Raw genomic sequence first — 12,977 nt, 5'->3', positions numbered from 1 at the left:
TAAAATTTTTTCAGGTACAGATAGATTTAGCATAGGAAAAGGAGTTAGACAAGGAGATACAATCTCGCCCAAGTTATTCAATGCGGTGCTTGAGGGAGTTTTAAGGAAATTGGATTGGGATACAGCCGGAGTAAGCATCAATGGTCGCTTTTTGAGTCACCTTCGGTTCGCAGACGATATAGTTTTAGTAGCTCGTGATTCAGCTGACCTACTTATCAGACTAACACAGCTGGACAGGGAAAGTAGAAAAGTAGGATTAAAAATTGACGTAGATAAGACTAAACTAATGTTCAATAGTTATTGCATGCCTGATAGCATCCCCTTAGATGATAAACCAGTAGAAGTAGTAAATAATTATTTATATTTAGGTCAAATAATTGACATGTCTGGTAGTAAAAATGAAGAGATAAAGAGACGTATGAAATTAGGATGGAGTGCATTTGGACGGATGAATGCTGTTTTTAAATCAAAAATGCCACTCTGCCTGAAGAAAAGGATCTTTGATCAATGCGTTTTGCCAGTGATGACGTATGGATGTGAAACTTGGACACTGAACGCCAAGATGCAAAATAAAATCCAATGCACTCAAAGAAGTATGGAACGCTGTATGCTTGGCATAACGAGGAAAGACAGGAAGCGGAACACGTGTGTGAGAAATATGACAAGGGTAGTGGACATAGTGGATAGAGTGAAGAGATTGAAATGGCAATGGGCGGGTCACGTAGCTAGGAGGATGGACGAAAGGTGGACAAAAGAAGTGGTTGAATGGTACTCGAGAGAAGGCAAAAGAGTAAAAGGAAGACCGCAAGGAAGATGGGTGAACGAAATTAGGAAAATGTGCGGAATGAGATGGATGAGTGTTGCGCAAAACAGAGACGAGTGGAAGCGTGTTGGAGAGGCCTTTATCCAGCAGTGGATGGTGAATGGCTGTAAATGATGATGATATATATATATATATATATATATATATATATATATATATATATATATATATATATATATATATATATATATATATATATATATATATATATATATATATAATTTATAATTTTTAAATAATATGTTTGTTGCTTTTTATTTCAGTATTTGTCTGTTTAAATAATATGTATAAACTTAATACCTGAATCAAACGGAGATGCGCTAATGACCGCCATCAAAGTCATGAACAAAAACCAAAAACCCAGGAAAAACTTCATGTTTACGAGACAAAGTATCGACCCACTCTAACGGTCGGTTCGTTGTTTGTCTTTATATCGCAGCGTTTAATATTTAATAATAAAAAAATCGTTTTATCATTGAGAAGTGATTACATGCAAAAATATATTTAAAAAATACGTTTACGTATACATATGTATACGTAAGTATATTATTAATTAATATACATACATCTGTACATATGGCTGATTTAGGGGTCACCTTAAGATAAAAATGTCTTATTTTTCTGTGTGTATTTTTAAAACGATTAAAAATCGGTATATTTAAAATTGTGCTTCGAGAGCATTTTATTTACTACTAGTTTTATGCCCATTGAAATTTCAACGGGTGCTTTCGGATTGATACGTGATTTAAAATGAAGTTACAATATGGATAGTAATAATTAATCGGAATCGGAACTGAAACGGAAATGGTTATGCCAATTAAATTATGCAATAAAACATAATAATAAAATTATAAAATCCTAAGTTGAAATCCGAATCGGAATTGGATAATATGAAAAGTACGTATTTTTCATCGCGTGACGTAAGCAAAAATGTATGTTTTAAATTTACAAAACCCAATACCCACAATTATAAACAAACCCCGATCATTAACCTCGCAACCTTGAATATTATAAATAATTGAATATTTTAACTTATTTAGAGAATTTTTTCTATCAGGACCATAGTGTATCGGTCAGCGAATACTCTGCTGGTCGCGAAGGGTTAGGTTCGACTCCGCGATCTGAAATATTTTTTTTTTCAAATATCGTTAAAATATAAGTTAATTTTAAAAATTTCAATTAAAAATATATATTTAATTGTTTAATTTGAAAACAAAAACAAATAGTTCAAAACCTCCCTAAATAAAATTATTATACTTACGTATTTTTATATGGCGAGAACCAAAATTTTCAATTGGTGTTTAAAAAAAAATGACAATTTCAAAATTAGACGATGGCGTAATTGGTTAGCTCACCAAACTCAGATATACCTATAAGAGGATATTTGTGTTAGCGCGTTTACCGGTTCGACACCGCTTTATACAAAGTTTAGGCTTCTTATCGATTCATTCGTTATGTTCAGCTAGCGTTAGGACACACATACACATACAACCAGCAGTATGGCTTAATGGTAGCGTGTATGTTCAGCAACAAGTGATCAGTGTGTTCGATCCGCCATAAGGCTGGTTAGAATTGGGGATATTTGTAACTCCAAATCGATCGTTTCTTATCAGAGTTTGCCAATTTTATCTGATCATTGTTGAAATGGTTCCTCAAAATTGGCAAAAATTCATCTTTCCAGTTGTCACAAATCTTCTGTATTTATTGTGTGTATAATTTGTAATAATTATGTACAAAATCTAAATCCATAGATGTCTCAATGGATTAATTATCTAATTAATTAATTAATTAATTGTTATTTCGTGTTCTTCAGCTTCTGAAAATACGAAATATGGATAAGAAAGTGTATTTTAAAATAAAAAGTGCCAGCAATTTGTTCAAGTATTTTAAAAACTTGTCATAAGAAATATGTAGTTTCCATATTTTGATCGAAAAGATGTTAGAATGTTAGTTGAGTTCCGTTTTTCAATTTCACAAATTTTATCTACATTTGAAATCAAAATTTATTCATAATTTACTAAATAATTATTCAACATGATAAAAATCAAATAAACATCCAATATCTTATATTTAAAATGGCATAGTTGAAGAGTTTGACTAATATTCGTTCTAAAATGGCTTAGACAAAATACACAAAGCAATTTTGGCTGTTTATTTCGATAATATATAAAAATAATCACACAAAAATTTCAAATCTAACATAAATCTTATGACTTTTCATTCATTAATAATGTTCGTGTCTGATTTTCATACATAGCGATAAAAGGGTACCAACTCATGCAATCATCTCATAGTTTATGAATATATCATTAAAATAGATAAAATATCACATATTTCATACTTAACTAATTTTAAAAACGGGGATTTATATTAGCTAATTAATTGGAAAATATGGGTTATTAAATCGACATTCACATTCTTGATTTGAATGTGATTTTCAAACAGCATCAGCACTTCTTTCTCTGAAACAGAACTTATTATATAGAATCATCTTTAATATTTTAATTTTAAATTGATACAAGATTAGATTACCGTCGGTCGTTGCCGATCGATGACCTATTCGCACCGGTATTAGCTCTTCCATAAATAATATCTAATTAAAAGTACCTAAACGGTCTTAAAAAAAATCTGTCAACAAAGTTTGTTCCTGTAGTGCTATTTTTTAATTCGTACTTATAAAATATACTCAATATACTCATAATAATCACATAAAATATCATTTCAAGTTTCAAGTGGGTAGTCCGTACATTCTCGTACGCAGAGTGAATTTCATAGATTGTCAACATTTAGTTCAATTAAATTTGGCAATCATGCAGTGTTGCGCATCTTGTGAAACGAAATTTTCTAATGGTGTTCAATGTGGTATTTGTAAGAGGCACTATGATTTTGATTGGGAGCTATGAAAAGGGCTGCATGGAAGTGTCCACGATGCCGTAATCCACAAAATTCTCAGTCTTTAACCGAGTCACCTTCGCCGTCATTTAATACACTACTTAAGGATATCCTTGATATCAAACGTAGCGTTTCATGCCTGCCGTCGCTTGCAGAAGACATAAAAACGCTTAAAACTGATATTTGCAACCTCAAAGCGACATGTGAATTTAACAGCTCAAAGATTATTGAGGCTGAAAATAGAATAAGTGCAGTAGAGGATAAAGTAAAAGACATTTACAGGGATCTATGTACTGAGAAAATCACTACCAATGATATCAAAGCTCGACAAAATAGCTTTGAAACCAGATTGCGTAGTAATAATATTGAATTGCAAGCTGTACCCGAAAAGCGCACTGAGAATGTAATAGATATTTTCAAAAAACTTTGCAAGACTATCTCGGAGCCGATGGATGACAACTTAATATTATCCTGCCACAGAACTGCTAAATCAAACAAGAACAGTGACCGCCCTCGGAACATAATAGTAAGTGTACCGAGTTCACGTCACCGCGATCGTATCCTGTCTGCTGTACATCGCCACAATCGTAGTGCGCGTGCTACAAATCAATGTGAAACAACTCAGCTCTACTCAACTCTTCTCACTTGGGCATCTCTGGTACGCCCGTTAGAATATATGCAGCTGAACATTTATCACCAGAATCAAAATCACTTCACGGTGCCGCAAGAACTACTGCCAAAAAAAATAATTATAAATATGTATGGGTTAAATTTGGCAAAATATTTATGCGTAAAGACGACAAATCGAACTCGATATTTATTCGAGATATAAATTGTCTTGCTAATATTAAGTAATATTACTAAATTTTTTTTTATTTACTAAATTTTTTATTTACTCGTGTAATATATAACTCCTAGATTCGTAGGTTTTTCTTTATTTTTTCAAAATGTCAACAGATGTAAGTCTAAAATTTCCAATATTCACCTTCAAGTACTTGCCAATAATTTCGATATAAATTTCGATATAATCTGCCTTGCGGAAACAAACTTTGATAACTCCATATTTAGCGAAGAATTGTTTGATAATAGATATATAGTTTACCGTAGAGACAGAGATGTTTTGAATAGCTCCAAAAAGGAAGGTGGAGGTGTCCTCCTAGCTATAAAAAAACAGTTTACCTCATTTAGGCTATTATCTTGGGAAAGCACTGTTGAAGATCTTTGGGTTAGGATATATCTAAATTGTAATTTTATTATTAACATTTGTTTAGTTTACCTACCCCCTAACTTAAATAATAATCTTCTACAGGCTTTCTATGAAAAATGTCATGGAATTTTTTTTAATACTGATACCAACCATGAATTCATTATTGTTGGTGATTTTAATATACCTAACATTGTTTGGTCAAAAGACTCTAGTAGCACTAAAATGTTAATAAACAATCCCATTGATTCGAAATCGTCCTTGTTATTTAATCTTATGGCTTATGGTAATTTATGTCAATATAATTATATAAAAAATTTTAATGGTCGTATTTTGGACTTATTCTTATGTAGCTTTGAACCATCTAGCTTATCTATAGCATGTCCAGTTAGTAAGTTGGATAAACACCATCCAGCATTCGATGTGCTCTTAGTTGTTAAGAAGATAAAATATTTTAAGCCCTTATGTAATAACATTGTACTGAATTACAGAAAATGTAATTTTGGTAATTGCAGAACTAATTTATCATTAATAGATTGGTCTGATCTTTTTAATAATTTGAGCATTGATGAATCGGTCAGTGTATTTTACAACACATTATACAGTATTATTGGTGACAATACACCTACAAATAAGATTGTATCTGACACTGGCCGATATCCAATCTGGTTAATTCAAGGGTAATTCTTTGCCCGAAACTTTAAGATTTAATAACATTTGTGCCTCATCTGGCTTAGATATGTGTGAATTGTTTTCTGAATATTTTTCATCTGTGCATAACAATGATGATTGCTCCCTTTCATATGTGGACGCTCACATTGACAATTGCTCGTACTGCCTTGATAAAATATATGTTGAAAAAAAGGAGATTACTTATGTCCTATTAAATTTAGATGTAAATAAGGGTGCTGGACCTGACGGCATACCTCCATACTTTATTAAAACTAGTTATTTGGAACTTGTGGAACCCTTATTTATAATTTTTAACAATTCTTTATCTGCTGGTGTATTCCCTTCTAAATGGAAACTAGCCAATATTGTACCTATTTTCAAGTCTGGCGATAAATCACTTTGTAATAACTATAGACCAATAAGTATCTTATCCTGTTTTGCTAAAATTTTTGAATGTTTAACTTATAATCATATTTATTCTCATGTAGTGCCTAAAATTGCACAGGAACAACATGGATTTGTTAAAAAAAAATCAACCGTTTCTAATCTTATTGAATTCACTACCACAATTTATAAATATCTTAATACTCGTACACAAGTAGATGTTATATATACAGACTTTCAAAAGGCTTTTGACAAGGTTAATCACGGTTTGCTAATTCGTAAATTATCTAAATTTGGAATTCATGGAAATTTACTTAGATGGTTAACTTCTTATCTTAATTTGAGAAGTCAATTGGTTACAATTAAGGGTTTCTCATCTGCCCCTAAAACAATCCTTTCAGGAGTTCCTCAAGGTTCTCACCTTGGACCACTTCTGTTTATTATTTTTATTAATGACCTAATCCCCCTACTGAAGTGTCAATGCTTACTTTATGCCGATGATCTTAAGGTTTTCCATCCTATCAATAGTGAGTCGGATTGCTTAAAATTACAATCCGACATTGATATAATATCTGAATGGTGTAATGTAAACCTTATGCATCTCAATATTTCTAAATGCTTCTCAATGACACTTTCCAGAAATCGTAACCTAATTGACTTTACTTACAATATTAATAACGTAGATCTTACAGCAAAAAATTGTGCCAGAGACTTAGGTATACTTATAGATTCCAAACTATCATTTAATGAACATATTAATCATATTGTTACTAAATCTTATAAACTATTGGGATTTATTTGCCGAGTTGCGAAGCCCTTTAAGAATCCCCATACTCTGATTCTACTCTATTACAGTTTAGTTCGTAGTAATATGGAGTATGCCTCAATCATATGGTCTCCCTATTACCAAACTCACATTGAGCACTTAGAAACAATCCAGAAGCGTTTTCTGCGCCATTTATCCTATAAGACTGGTCTTAAAAAACTGTTACCATCTTATAATGACAGACTTTCTTTTTTCCATATTGCAAGTTTGTCTCAGCGTAGAAGGGTTTCTGATTTGTTAATTTTATATAAGATTGCTAATGGTATTCTTGACACGTCTGTTTTAAGCGAGATTAATTTTAACGTTAATGCCCGATTCACCAGATGCACAAATCTTTTTTATCCACCTATTTGTCAAAGCAACACCTCTTTCAATAGTGCAATCGTTCGTATATGCCGTATTTACGATAGCTTAGATGATTGTCCTGACCTCTTTAGAGACTCTTTTAGTATTTTTAGGACAAAGGTGAAGAAAATAATATGTGGTTGATTTGCTTCTTCACCCTTATAGTCTTTCTTTTTCTTTTTTACTTTATCTGTATCTTTTTCTTTATCTGTTTCTTTTCTTTTTTTTTAAATCTTGATGTTTTTGTAATTTTACTTTTTTATATCACCATGTGGTGCTCACTGTAAATGGAATATTATATTTTTATTTATGTTTATTATTATTTTTTGTCTCATTATACAACTTTCTTTTTATATTTTATTCTGTATGTGTGCCTATTTAAATAAAATAAATAAATAAAATAATTGTTCTGAAACGTTCACTTAAATCTGTAGGAGATGTTTTGACTAAAGCTGCCATTAAAATCAAAAACAAAAACAAAAATCCCTCATAGAAGTCCATGTTTTCTTAACGAAAATACAAACACGTACTAAAAATTGATTTGCGTGTTTTATTTCTTGATATTTTAACGCTATGTCTCTATATCGAAACAATCAGTGTTTTCAACGATAAAAATAGTAGATAATTTTGTTTCTAAAATACCATACATACATAAGTAGGTACTTTAAATCGATTAAGAAAAATACTTTTAAACGCGATTAGTGATCGATATTAACGACAAACCGTCAAAATCTCGAGATTGAATTTTTCTCACCATTGCAAAACCAATTTGCTCTGATATTATATAATATGAAAACAGAATAAGATCTGCATCAACGTCTTGACTCTGCCAAATTCTTCAAGGACGTGACATACTATAATATACTTTTTTTAAGCACATTACAATAACGTACCACTACTCATAAACATATATAATTCAAATTAAATTAAAATTTTGATAACCCCAAACAGTCAAAACAAAAAATACACATCTTAAATTCATAAATAAGTTTACATATGTATGTATATGTATAATTGAACCTCATTCTTGGTTCTGGTAATTATCCTGAAAAATGGAAATTATCTAGAGTCATTCCTATACATAAAAGTGGCTCCAAAAATGAGGTTGAATATTACAGACCTATTGCTATCATCTCGGCTATTCCCAAAATTTTTGATAATATCCTTCACCGTTTGATTGTTTTGCAGTTCAAAAGATTGTTATGTGATGAGCAGCATGGTTTTTCACCATGTTGTTCCACTACCACTAATCTTGCCTGCTTTTCATATTATACCATGTCTAAAGTTGACCGTGGACAACAAGTTTATGTAGCTTACTTTGACTTTCGTAAAGCATTTGATCTTGTCAATAATGACGCTCTTATGATCAGATTAGCTGAAGTGGGCTTTTCTCCACGTCTTCTTAAACTCTTTGCTTCTTATCTTAGTGATAGGAAGCAATTTGTTAGATATGGTATTTATGAATCTCCTTCATTTTTCACGCGATCTGGTGTAACTCAGGGGTCCACCTTAGGCCCTTTACTATTTACAATAGTCATTAATAACCTCCCTAAAGTACTACGCAATGCTTCATGTCTCTTGTTTGCAGACGACGTTAAACTATTCTTTGCTGTTAAGGATGAGAGGCAAGCCTCTCTCCTTCAAGCAGATATTAAAACGCTTTTTTAGAGTTCAGTTCCAGTTTAGGGCTTGAACTGAATACTAGTAAATGTGCCATTATGAGTTATGGACGTGCGAATTCGCTCTATTGTCATGAATATTCTATTGGATCCGTATTGTTGTTGCGTGTGGAATCTATGGTCGACTTGGGTATCACTTTTGATCCTCAATTCACCTTTCACAACCACATCAAGACAGTCGCTGACGTTTCCTTTCCGTTGAAACTTCTCGTTAATTCGTTTCGTTCTCCAGCTACTGCGTGGTAATACGTCATGCCCGTTGTTGCTGGAACAGTTGGGACTTTATGTCCCTAATAATTATGTGCGTGGTAGACATCATCATTTGATGGTTGTACCTGCTGCTCGCACAGTTCTTTTTCGAATGGCTCCTATTCCAAGAACTATTCAACTTATCAATTAAATCGTTGCTGCCATCCCTGAATGTGATATTTTCCACCTTGGGGAGCGTAGATTATCGGATGTTATTTTAACATATTTATCTGGTAACCTGCGCTCATCATTACTTTCTTAATTTGAATGTGATGTATGAGTGGAATCTTAATCTACTCTCTTCCATTTGGGCCTCGCTGTGATTTTATTTTTTTTATTCATTTTTGTTTTATTTATTTTACTTTTTCTTTCTCCTTTTTACATTTTTATGTACTATTTTAATTGTATTATTATTTTCTTATTGTTACTTTTTTATTATTATTTTATTTTACCATGTTTTCTGCTTTTTAATTTTTCTGTTTTTTACTAATTTTACTTGTATTTATATATTTGTTAAATGTAGGCCATTGTGGCGCATTAGGTTCTTCCTGTAATGCCACAATGGTCCAAAACTATTAATAAATAAATAATAATAAATAATTATTATAATATATGATTAGTTCCAATTAAGAAACTGACCCAACAACAACATGAAGTTCCTCCTTTCGTTATTTTTAGTAATGGCGCTGTTATTTATAAATATCGAAGTAAATTACGCGTTGACGATTGGTTAGTATTATTTTCATGTAATAAAATAAACAAAGAAAGTATTTGCGATACCAAAATTATAAGAATTTTCAATTGTAGAGCACAACGTTCAAACTTGTAGTCCACCTGACTGTACCAAATATTGTATAAACGTGATAAAAGCTCTTGGAGGCCACTGTCGTGAAAAATGTTGTTGTTTTATTGATTAATTTTTATCATATTCTTGTTATATGATTACTCTAAAAATATAATGTTTGAAAATATAATATAATGTTTGAAAAACAATGTATTTTTATTTATAAACAATTTTTTTGCGCCGAAAGTACTTAATGTGCACTGTGTATTACAGTACTTATTTAATTATTTTATTTGTTACTAACTGAACCCGGCATGCGTTACAATGCCACAAAAACGCATGCAGATCCCGTTCGCATTTCCGCTTCTCGATTTGTTTCGATAAGTGAATGTTTCAGTTTCAAATTAATACTTAATAATCAAATTAAATTATAGTAAAGTATAGGAACGCATACGTGACAGACAAACAAACATTGATTTATATAGATATGTAGGATTGTTATGAGTGGTACGTAATGTGTTTGTACGTTGGCATGCGTGCGCGCAAGTCGGTTACAAACGTAAACATTTCATTAACTACACACTGGCGCTTCATACTTTCGCGTCGATAAAATCGTAATTACGAATATTATTATTAAGAGGTTTTTTCCCTTTTTTTTTCACAGTAATCTTTCCGGACATGCATACAAATCCTGAAAGTTCCATCGTAATCGGTTCTTTGGTTTAGGGGCCTATTCGAGACAGACAGACAGACAGACAAATATTGATTTTTATATATGTATGTATATATGTAAATATTCACATTCCAAAGTTTCCTTATGCCATGTATTTATAGTATGATTTTTTAATATTTACGATAATTTTAATTATTAATTACACTGTTCGACACGAAAAATGGTTCAGAGACGAGATATGACTTTTATAGACCTATGCCCAGTGAACACAAATCTGGAATTAAAAACACAAAAATTCAGCACACTTCAAATTAACTCTTTCAAACGAAAACAAAAAATAGTGTGGCTATAATACTATTCCAATAAACATATTTCAATAGAAAAAACTCAATATAAAATAGTATTAACAGTGAAAAAAATCCCAAGTGAAAATACGTACTTTTGACTTTTGATTTAAACTGGACAACTACTTGGAGAGATTTGAAAGCTAAAAAGTACTACAAATAAAAGATAAAATACCCGACTATAGATTCCAATATTAATTTTGAACAATAAATTGACAGATTTTGAGACAGCGACCGAACAACACCAAGATATAGAAAAATCGCGCGATTTAAAAAACACATATCTCCAAATCTCGAGCCAATCAACATTTTTTATTACCAGATTCGTGTACACTGGGAATAGATATATAAGAAAAGTCATATGTCGTCTATAAAATATATAAGATATATAAAAAAAAGTCGTCATTTGTCGAACAGTGTTATTAATGTAATTGAATTTGTAATAGTACTCGAAATTCTATAGCCCTGTTTTAAATTAGTCAGTTGTTATAATGTATGGTAATTAAATATCATACGTGGTCAGTAAATAAAATAGGCGAAGGCATGTTAATTATACAATAAAATTTAACCAGTTTTAATTTGCAATATTTTGATTGGTCAGTACTATGATTCAATGGTAAGTTTGTTTGGACAGGTTCGTAATTTGATATGTAACGTTCTATTGTACTCTTAATTTTTTAAGAAAAAAAAAACAACAGTGATTTTTATATTATACATATGTTCATACATTTTTTCATATGATTAAATAAAGTATATATATGTAATATGAACTTAAAAATTAAATAAATAAAAAAAAACAAAGAAGCAAGAAATTTTTATTACAAAAAAAACTTAATATAAAACGGAGATTAAAAATTTTTTATTACGTTATTAATAAAAAAATTATGGGTTATTAAATCGACATTCACATCCGTGATCGTTGCATATTCCTTGTCTATTTTTAAAAACCTTCATGCAATGTGATTTGCAAGCAGCATCAACACATTTAAACGAACTCAAACTGCTCAAACTCTTGTCTGAAACGGAATTATGTAGTTATTATACAAAATACAGCGATACTATTTCAATTTTAAACTGAAATTGTTCACCTGAATCTGTAGGAGATCTCTTGGCTAAAGCTACCATCACAAACACGAACAAAAACCAAAATCCCACAAAGAATTTCATGTTTATCGATCAAAATTCAAACACGTACTGACAATTATTGATTTGAGTGTAGTAGATTCATATAAATAGGTCTTTTTAACGCTGTATCTATTTTAAGATAAGCAATGTTTTCAATATTAAAAAAATAGTTTTGTTTTCAAAATAGCATACATATGTATTAAATACATTTATATTAAATCGTTTAAGAAAAATATTGTAAGATACGCTTAAACGTGGTTATTGATCGATATTAACAACAAATCGGTCATTATCTCGAGATCAAATGTTTCAAAACTTTTGCCAATTTGCTGTGATATAATATGAAAACACTTCTTATCTCTTTTTTTTTTCAATTGGAATGCCCCAAATAGGGTTCGTCGATTATGAGAAAGCCTTCGATACAGTGAGCCACAATGGCTCTACAAACACAGGGAATACCGGAACCCTATGTGGGGCTGTTAGCTGCAATATATAAGAATGCCACAGCTTCGGTTAAAATTTTTTCAGGAACAGATAGATTTAGCATAGGAAAAGGAGTTAGACAAGGAGATACAATCTCGCCCAAGTTATTCAATGCGGTGCTTGAGGGAGTTTTCAGGAACTTGGAATGGGAAAAAGCCGGAGTAAGCATCAACGGTCGCTTCTTGAGTCACCTTCGGTTTGCAGACAATATAGTTTTAATAGCTCGTGATTCAGCTGACCTACTTAACAGACTAACACAGCTGGACAGGGAAAGTAGAAAAGTAGGATTAAAAATTAACGTAGATAAGACCAAACTAATGTTCAATAGTTATTGCATGCCTGATAGCATCCCATTATATGATAAACCAGTAGAAGTAGTAAGTAATTATTTATATTTAGGTCAAATAATTGACATGTCTGGTAGTAAAGATGAAGAGATAAAGAGACGTATGAAATTAGGATGAAGTGCATTTGGACGGATGAATGCTGTTTTT

The 12,977-nt window shown here is 31.4% G+C and overlaps 1 long non-coding RNA gene across 1 annotated transcript; it reads right to left on the bottom strand.

Annotated features, from left to right (window-relative positions):
- Positions 1-11,676: 11,676 nt before the first annotated feature.
- On the bottom strand, positions 11,677-12,284 carry LOC143918991 (uncharacterized). The gene is made up of 2 exons (XR_013261174.1): positions 11,964-12,284; positions 11,677-11,891 (listed from the first exon to the last, which is right to left on the bottom strand). It is a non-coding gene; the product is annotated as an uncharacterized LOC143918991 (long non-coding RNA).
- Positions 12,285-12,977: the final 693 nt, after the last annotated feature.

The sequence above is a fragment of the Arctopsyche grandis genome, chromosome 11 (assembly GCF_051622035.1).
Source record: "Arctopsyche grandis isolate Sample6627 chromosome 11, ASM5162203v2, whole genome shotgun sequence".
NCBI lineage: Eukaryota > Metazoa > Arthropoda > Insecta > Trichoptera > Hydropsychidae > Arctopsyche > Arctopsyche grandis.
This window is presented reverse-complemented; position numbering and strand designations above follow the sequence as displayed.